The following is a 9,223-nucleotide window of genomic DNA, read 5'->3' as shown; positions in this document are numbered from 1 at the left end:
AGCATAAATCACACCCACTGCTTCCATAACAACTACATAAAACACCATGGTTTATATCCCAAGAAACAAGAGGAGACAGTTTTCCACAGAGAATGTTTTCACATCATGTAACAAGAGCCGAGCACTTTCTTGCCTGTGAAATCTGTGTCCTCATTGTCAACGCCTGATTTTTTTCCCTCAGCCATGTCATATTTTAGGTCCTGTTACTGAAGCACTCTATTTCTGGCACCAAATCTCACTGCAAGGTTGGCTGAAAGTATCAACATTCAATGGACAAAATGGCGTCAAAAAATAAAGGATCTATTTTCCTCACAAAATTAGAAATCCAGAGCTAAGTACTCTAAGATTGGAAATATGCTTCCCTCATGAATCAGAACCCGGCTCCTTTCAGCTTTTCACTCTCCCTTCAGCTGACAGAATTCATCCTCACTGTGTTACCTCCAGGCTCCAAAATGGCTGCCCCAATTCTCCAGCTTCACATCCACATCCAAGGTAGGAAGAAGGGAGAGGCAAAATGACAAAAACTCCTGCAAGTTAAATCTGCTTCCATTTGAAACATTTTCCAAAAAGCCCCACAGAATAATTTTCTTGTCCTTTAATCAGCCAAAGATGTCACATCTCACTCCTATCTGCAAAAAAGGCTGGGAAATACAATTGTTTGGCCAGGTGTGCGCCACCCTGAACAGACGAGGTTCTAGAAGTGTGGCGGTGCTGTAACATCCTCAAGACCCATGCACTGGAGGCCTGGTCCTCTGCCCTCTCAGGACTGAGGACTGGCAGGAAGTCTGCTGGCCAGATGGGTGGTGCCCTGGGGGGACCCTGGCCACTTCTGTCTTTTGCTCCTGGCAGCCATGAGGGGAGCAGCTTCCTCCGCTGTGAGCGCCACCACCATGATCCACTTTCCCCAGGTCCAAAAGCAACCGGGCCCACCAGGCACAGAGGGAAACTTGCACCCAGGAGAGGCAGAGTGACCTTTTCTCTCTGTGAGCTGATTGCCTGAGGTGTTTGTTACAGTATCCGAAACCTGACTAGCACAGCCATGGAGCCAGCAGGGCCTGCCAGTGCAGTTAATTTTAGGTGATTTAATTTCTATACAGGATAAACAAAACATACTGTAAACTCTATAAAAGTTTAAGAGCCCCTGAGCAGTATTGCAGAATGGGAAAAAGCAAGAGAATGAATGTGGGGAGAGAGACAGTGAGGGGCAGCTGCGATGGTGCAGGCCAGGGGTGCCGAGCGCCTGAAGGGCAAGGCGACTCCCTGCGGAACGGTTCTCTCCCCTCCTCAGGATGTTCTCTCTGCTCCCACAGCCCCTTCAGGAGCAGAGCGAGCTCTGCCGTGTGCCTTTTGGTACTTCCTCTGCCACAGGGAAGTGGAGTGACTATCAAACTGGTCTCTGTGGGATGGGTAATGCAGCTGATCCACTCCCAAGAGGGAAGAGTGGCCTTGTGTGGGCAGCGGAGCCTCCTTTCCGGCTGGCAGGGCAGAGAGCTCCTGGGCCTGCCCTTCCTTCCCAGGTGAGCTCACAGGGAGCTCCAGTCCCGGCTCCGCCATGCGTCTCCACCTCTGAGGCAGCCCTGGCCACTCCGCCCCAGGGTCTGAGGCCAAGGCCTACGCGGCACAGTTAGCTGACAGACCAGAAGACAGCGTGTGCTCAGCCTCAGTCAGTGTGAAGACTTCTGCCCCCCACCTGCTTGAGCTGTGCGCCTTGTCTTACTTTAAAGCAGTTATATTGCTGTAGTTCAGGAACCATGCAGCTCGTGCATTTAAAGCGCATGCTTCAGTGTTTTTTAGGATATTCAGTTATTCAGCTATTTCCACAGAAAACCTGTGACTGTTCTCATCCCCAATAAAGGGAGACCCAGCACTGTCTTCGGCTGTCTTTCCCCTTCCTGCACTGCAGTGCAGCCCCTGCCAACTGAACCCCTGCGATGTGTGGCCGTGGCTCCTGTCACTCAGCATGATAAGGTTCACTTGTGTGGTGGCACATGTCACTCTTTCACACCTAACTGCTGGGTGTCATCGTATAAGTATGTATACATATGTATAAAGATGCCACATCTTACAGATCTGTTCAGTTGATTGACACTTGGTTATTATAAATGTTTGACTTTTATGAATAATGCTGCTATGAATATCCAGATAAGCATTTTTGCTGCGGAGCTCTTCGTTTTTGTTTCATTTTGTTTCACAGCACTGGGGTCCCCCAGGTTCTAGGCATGTGCCCTACCACCACGCTGTACCTCCAGCCCTCACGGACATGTGTATGAATGCACATTTTCAGTTCTCTTAGCTGTGTACCCAGGGCAGAATTTCTGGGTCACACATCTGTATATTTTGCCCTTTGGAAGCTGCCAGCCTGTTTGCCAAAGTGGCTGCCCCATTTTCTAATCCTACCGTTCATGTGCGATGCGTTTCAAGTATCAACACTTGGTGTTGAGTCTTTTTATTACCGCCTCCTTGTGGGTCTGAAGTGGCTCCTCACTGAGATTCCCATCTGCATGTCCCTGGTGGCTTGCAGGTATTTCTCATCCACCTGAACGACGGCTGCATATACAGCTAAGACTGGTGCATTCTTCTGAACCTGAGTCAAATGTCAGTACAGAAATTGATTATAAAGGTACACATTCTACAGCAAGTAAAGAATTCTTACATTCTATTTTTAAAATGAAAACACTGACAACAAGATAGAAGAAACAAGGTCAGTGGCTTTGACATGAGATAGGCCTGCACAGGACACTTGCTGACTGGTACTGCCTCCTGCTAGCAGGACTGGTCTGTTGCTTCACTTTTAATAAAATAAAACATAGTACTTTTCAGGTGGGATGGTTGATCCTGGGTGTCAGGCTGGTGGATGACTTGTGAGTCACTTGTGGGTGAGCCCGTGAGGTGTCTCCAGAGGTGACTGGTGTGTGAACAGCGAAGTCAGGCCCTAGTGTGGGCTGCACTCCCGCCTCCTCAGCATTTGCTCGTGAACTCACACCTAGCGCTCTCCAGGAAGCTCCCAGCCTTCCTTCCACCTCCAACTGGGCGCAGCCTTGGTTCTCCTTGTGTGAAGACTTTCAACATTGTGGATGAGCCATGGTGGCTCCCCAGCTCTCCGTCTGCAGTTGGCCACTAGGGGACTATCTAGCCCCTGAGCACGTGAGCTGACCTAGCACATCCCCTGTCATAATTATATATACTCCTGGTCAACTCTGTTCCTCTAGAGAATCCTGACTAGTACAACAGGGATGTAGTTCATGTGGCTCATGTAGGAGCTCAAAATAAAAAAAAAACTTCCCCCCAAACATAAAAATTATTAGCTCATAAAACTACTCTTGCATTTGCCTGGTCGGCAGTTGAGAAGCTCTTGACTAGCGTGCTGGCCTTTTCCCTCATGTGCACACATGGCTTTCTGGACTGGAGTCATTTTAAAAACATAAATGATGAATATGTCTTGTCAGGATTCAGCAGATTTATGAATGTTTCAATACCTGGCTATGTCACGTGAAGTGAAGAGGTTAAACTTGTGAACTTTTCTCTTACTACAAAGACTAATGGGAAGATTAATGCTTCCTTTTGGTCAACGCATTTCAGACTTGAGGTACTATATTAGTTCTACTGTTAGATCTACAGATCCCATGCAATGTAGTCCAGCAAGGCACCAACCAACTGGTTTAAATATTATATTTCACTCATGAAGTTACTATGATCATATGTTGCATCAGTAGTATCAAACTTATTAGCTATAAAGTCTGAGGTTCTATAAAATGATAACTTTAAATTCAAAGATACACAACAGCCACGTTAGAGTCCAAGATTCCCACCATAAACTATGCACTACAAAAAGTTATTGGGCACTTACATAAAACTTTTATTTACAAAATTGTGACTTTAGACTTCAAACTTTTCTGTAGGTCAAGATTCAGTGGACCTATGTAAGTGACAATCAAGGTCTTAGAACATGAAACAAGATGGTGCCGCATCCTCCTGATACAGCTGAGGATCTTTCCTGTCCCCCACCGTGGCTCTCTTGTGAAAGCCATGTCTTGGTCTGTGTTTGGCTTCTGCATCTCCTACTATCAAGCTCCAGGTTTTTGGCGGCAAAAAGAAGAAAAGGCAAGGATGGAACAGTCTGCTTCCAAGCTGTTGGTTTCTTTTAAAGGCCTTTCCCAGAAGCTTCTCTCAAAATCTGCACAGTCACCTCACTGGCTATGCATGGCTGTAATAAGGCTGGTATATTTAGTTTCATAGAAGATTGCCGCATTTGTAAACTGCATCACCACACCCACCGCAGCCCTCTAGCTTGCTAAAAAGGGGTAAGAAGATGGATATCAGGCTGCAAGTCTTTGTCACACTTTCAAAAAATGATTTCCCATGTCTTTCTAGCATGCCGTAAACATTTGTTTTCATTCAAATTAAAATTTAAAAGAATTATCAGAGGTTTGTTATAAAACAACCCAGGTTATTAATTTCTGGGGTATCATTTGTTCCATGATCCACACTTATTGCACCTTTGTATGGGGACTTGGACCACAAGTGATAGGACCTTGGGGAGAACACAACCCCACCTTTCCTGAGGACACAGTTCATTCCTCACTAAAACCACAATGCCCATTTGGAATGAGTTAGCCTCTTCACAGCATTAGTGCTCAGGTAACCAACCACATATACTATTTTAACATAAAACTATATTTTACTTATCAGACTACTCCAATTTTGAGATGCCTGGTACAGACACAGAAACAAGCTTTATATATGGACTGTTCCAATTTGCATTTTTGCTGCTGAGTTCTTTGTTTTTGTTTCATTTTGTTTCGCAGCACTAGGATCTCACCCAGGGTCTTCCAGGTTCTAGGCGTGTGCCCTACCACCACACTGTACCTTCAGGTCTCATGAACATATGTATGAACACACATTTTCAATTTTCTTAGCCATGTACCTGGCTTCTTTGCAAAATAAAACCTTTGCCTTCTTTGTACAACAAAAAAGAAAAAAACAAAAGAAATGTAGTTTTGGTTCATAATACAATTTCAAGTGAATATATTAATATGGCCTTGTGATGGTTTGGACCAAAAAATGTCCAGCAGTGGGACTTTTGGAAAGTAATCAGATTATGGAGTGCTAACCTCAACAATTAATTCACTGACAAGTTTATGGCAAGATGCATTATTAGGAGGTGGGGCCTGCTTGAAGTAGGTCACTGGGGGTGTAACCTGAAAAAATGTATTCTTGTCACCAGCCCCTTCCCTTTCTCTCTCTGGCTCTCTTCCTGCTTTCCCTTCCTGGCTGCCGTGAGGTGAGCAGTTTTCCTCCGCCTGGCCTTTTAATGATGTTTCTGCCTTGGAGCAAACCCACCATGGACTGAAATTTCTAAACTAAAACAAAGCTCCCCTCCTTTAAGCTGTGTCAGGCATCTTGTCCCTGTAACAGAAAGGTAATGAAGATCTTTGCAAATAAATCCTTTTTTTGGTACTGGGGATCAAACTCAGGACCTTTTGCTTGTAAAGCAGGTGGCAGCACCACTGAGCTAAATCCCCAGTCCCACAAGTAAAATTTAAAAGATAACTTTTTCAAATTTTAATCAGAAAACAGGAAAATAACAAAAGAGAAAGCAAACTAAATAAAAGACTAAATATTTGGTTGTATTTTTCAGGAAAAAATTAGCTAAAAGAATAGACTGGCAGAAAACTGGGTCTTTGTTCAACTTTACAGTCTTCTTTTCAGGGAAGTTCCTAGGAATGTCTTTAAGAAACTCTAAGGAAGAATATGATACAATAATAACAGGTTGTTATTATGGTGATATAAATGACAACTTATTTTATTACCTTTAACATACAAGTGACCTCTATTTTATCTCAGGCATACGACCAAGCTAGAATTAGCTCCAATTTCAACTGGATCCAAACTTCTTTATCTGAAACATTTGGAATCTTACACATCAAACATAGTAGAACACAGTATTTCTTGCACCACTTGTCTGAAAAGGAGGTTTAAGTGGAAAAAAAAGGACCACAGAACATTTCGTTTAATAAAAATAAAACTTACACAGTCAGGAAAGACACCCATTGTTAGTGTGCATTCCTAGAGCAAGTGATTTTGGTAGAGAGCTCAGGAGCATTCCTCCAATAACCAGAGTTGTGCCTGCTGCCCTCTGGGTGCCAGGATGGGGCAGGTGCATGACCTTCTGGTTCTGCTGGTACAGCATTAAGGCTACAGCATGCAAGAGAAAATCTCTTTTAGCCCAGCCAGATGTTTTGTGTCCTCCCTTTCTATATACATTTTTTTTGGCATTTTAAAGTATCAAGGTATAACTGTGAGATCAATAAACTGCACATTTAAAAAGCATACAATACTCTACACTACTGCAAATGTAGGTCAGTTTGAATTCCGAAGAATTTTATACGACTGGAATAATGCTGTTATGTCTGGGTTCATTTGCACAGAAAAGTTACTTTGAGACTCATCCCTGCTGTAGTTCATCTTTTGATTGTAGAGTAATAGACATTAGTATATTAGTAAAGGTATTGTAATTAAAGGCTAAACTAGTAATAGATATAAAACATACAGATGCAGAACATAGATACAGAATAACTTGTTTGCTCATCCATTCATCAGTTGATGAACATCTGGCATGTTCCTTGGTTTGGGCTATTAAAAATAAACTTTTTTTTTTTTTAAATAAAACAGCTTCTCAAAATGCTAAGCATGAAACTATCATATGATTCAGCAATTCTACTCAAATACAGAGTCCACAGATGTCTTGTTCATGTTTATAGAAGCATTATTCAGAATAGCTAGATAAAGGGAAACTGCAAATATCTAACAATTGATGAGTAAACAAAATGCTGTTATCCATCACAGTGGAATATTATTAAGCAACAAAAAGGAACACAGGACAGACAAGGATGTGCCTTGAATACATTACACTCAGTGAAAGCAGCCAGACATCGGCCACGTATCTTATGTCATTTATATGGAATGTCCAGAAAAGGCAAATTCATAATTTTAATTCACATTTTCCTAGTGACCAATGACACTGGTATTTTTCTTTGGACTTAGTGAGTGTCCAAGCAAATCTGGTGAAGTCTGTTGTCCTCTTTTTAGATGAGGTGTTTTCTTATACTGAGTTTTTAAAATTCTTTATATAGTTGGCTATAGGTATGGGCAAGTTCCTCATCCTTGGATCAATCAACAGCAGATCAAATATACTTTGGAAAAAAGTGTCTGTTCTGAATATGCACATTAGTCATTATTCCCTAAACAGCACCGTGTAACTACTTACATGTGAATTAGGTATTACAAGTAACTCAGAGATGATTTAAAGTATAGAGGAAGATATGACTTGGTTGGTTGCAAACAGCACAATATTGTATATAAGGGACTTAGGTATTCATGGGTTTTGGTTTATTTGGTGAGGTTCTGGAAGCAATTCTCAATAAACACTGAGAGGTAACTGTATTCTGGAGATCAGTCCTTATCAGATGTTTGGTTTGTCAATGTTTTCTTTCAGTCTGTAACTTGTCTCTTTATTTTCTTAGCAGAATTTTTCACTGAGCAGAAGTTCTTGACTTTGATGGTCAAAAAATTTATCATTTTTTCAATTCATGAATATGCTTTCAAAGAATATAGCGGTTTACTTGCTTCTTGGTTAAAAATCAATTGACCACTGTGTTAGCTTTTTGTCACTGTGACAAAACACTTGTGATACACAACTTAATGGAGGAAAGCTTTATCTTGGCTCCCCAGTTCCAGAGGTTTCCGTCTATGGTCAGCTGGCCCAATTGCTTACAAGTGTGTGGAGGCAGAAACATCACGGTAGAACAGTGCGGTGGAGGAGCTGCACACCTCATGGAGGCAGCAAATAGTGAGAATGGAAAGCCAGAGAGGGAAAGAGCCAGAAAGGAAGGGTCAGGACCACATACAGTCCCCAAAGTCCTGCCCATGACTCACTCCCTTCAACTGGGCCCCACCTACTGCTTCCATCACTGTCCATGATCAGCAGACCAGTGGAGCTGATGGAAATGGACACTGATGAAGTTAAAAGCCATGGGATCCAGTCACTTCTGAAACTGCTGCAAGAGGAATCAAGCCAGTACCCAGGTCTTCGTGGGACACCCTCAAATTTACATGTAACTATGCATGAATGAGGCTACCTTTGGGCTTTCTGTTGTCCCTTTGACCTATCTGTCAAACACACTGTCCTGGCTACCTGTACCATTTTGCATTCTTAACAGCAACTTATTAGTCCTGCAGGTGCTCCATATATTCTGGTGTTTCCAGTTTAAAAGGAATCTCTCTTTAGCTCATACAGTGAGTGTGGGGTGGTATCTCATCCTGACTTGAATTTCCGGGTTTAATACTGAATTTCCCATCGTTTTTCTTAATTTCCTCTAGTTTTCTAAACAAAACCCAATACCCATCCAGGAGAGTAGCAAGTCCTCGTTGTTATGTGTCAGTTTGCAAGGACTACTGTAGACAGTCTGTCTGGGTTATAAGAGGGTACTGCCGTGAATTCACCCTACACCTTTGGGGTTACTGTGGCTTTCTTTTTTTCTCTTGCACTCACATCTGATGTTAGTAACTCTTATTACCAGTTTTACCATCAAAACTACCCAAATTCAATGAATTTCTCCCTACCATTCCACTCTCGTCTGGTTCTTAAAATGTCCTAATTCTCCTCCCCACTTTGACCCTTATCCAACTGAAGTTATTTGCAACTCACCTGTGGAGCGATCCTTCTAAAAAACTTTGATCTCTCAGTCTGTTAGCTTAAACCTGTTACTTGGCTTCCCAAGTGAAGTTCTTGCCGCTGCCCAAAGGGTCCCCGCCCCACTGGCAAAGGCCCTCTCTTCTGCTGCTCTCCGGCCCAGCCAGGATTTTCTCCTGGGGTCTTCCTTCCTTCCCTGCAGGTCTTCACAGCATTTGCGCATCATCTTTAACAACTGCATCTTAGGCCTCACGCTCCACCCTCTTCTTTCGTGTTCTCCTCGGCCTGCGTCCCTGGTCCCTAACTACGGAGTAACAGCAGGGCGCACCAGCACCCAATACGCATCCAGCGTCCCGGCTGGCTCTGGGTCCCGCAGCAGCACAGTGCCCTCCCGCACTGCCCTTCGAGGTGCTGTCCCAGGACTGTGGACTGAACCCTGGGGCCTTCGCACTGAGCCGCATCCTCCGCCCGGTCCGAGCCTCGCACGCTCCCAGGAGGAGCGCTACCCGCGGCCGCCCGCTAGCGACGAGA

General features: G+C 43.7%; 1 long non-coding RNA gene across 1 annotated transcript; it reads right to left on the bottom strand.

Annotated features, from left to right (window-relative positions):
• Window positions 1-2,319: 2,319 nt before the first annotated feature.
• LOC104873611 lies at window positions 2,320-9,217 on the bottom strand. Its single transcript, XR_783514.1, has 2 exons — window positions 8,708-9,217; window positions 2,320-2,584 (listed from the first exon to the last, which is right to left on the bottom strand). It is a non-coding gene; the product is annotated as an uncharacterized LOC104873611 (long non-coding RNA).
• Window positions 9,218-9,223: the final 6 nt, after the last annotated feature.

This window comes from Fukomys damarensis, unplaced genomic scaffold (genome assembly GCF_012274545.1).
Source record: "Fukomys damarensis isolate Sample0158 unplaced genomic scaffold, DMR_v1.0_HiC HiC_scaffold_16, whole genome shotgun sequence".
Lineage (NCBI taxonomy): Eukaryota > Metazoa > Chordata > Mammalia > Rodentia > Bathyergidae > Fukomys > Fukomys damarensis.
The sequence above is the reverse complement of the archived record's forward strand: the minus strand, read 5'-3'. Positions and strand labels throughout refer to the sequence as shown.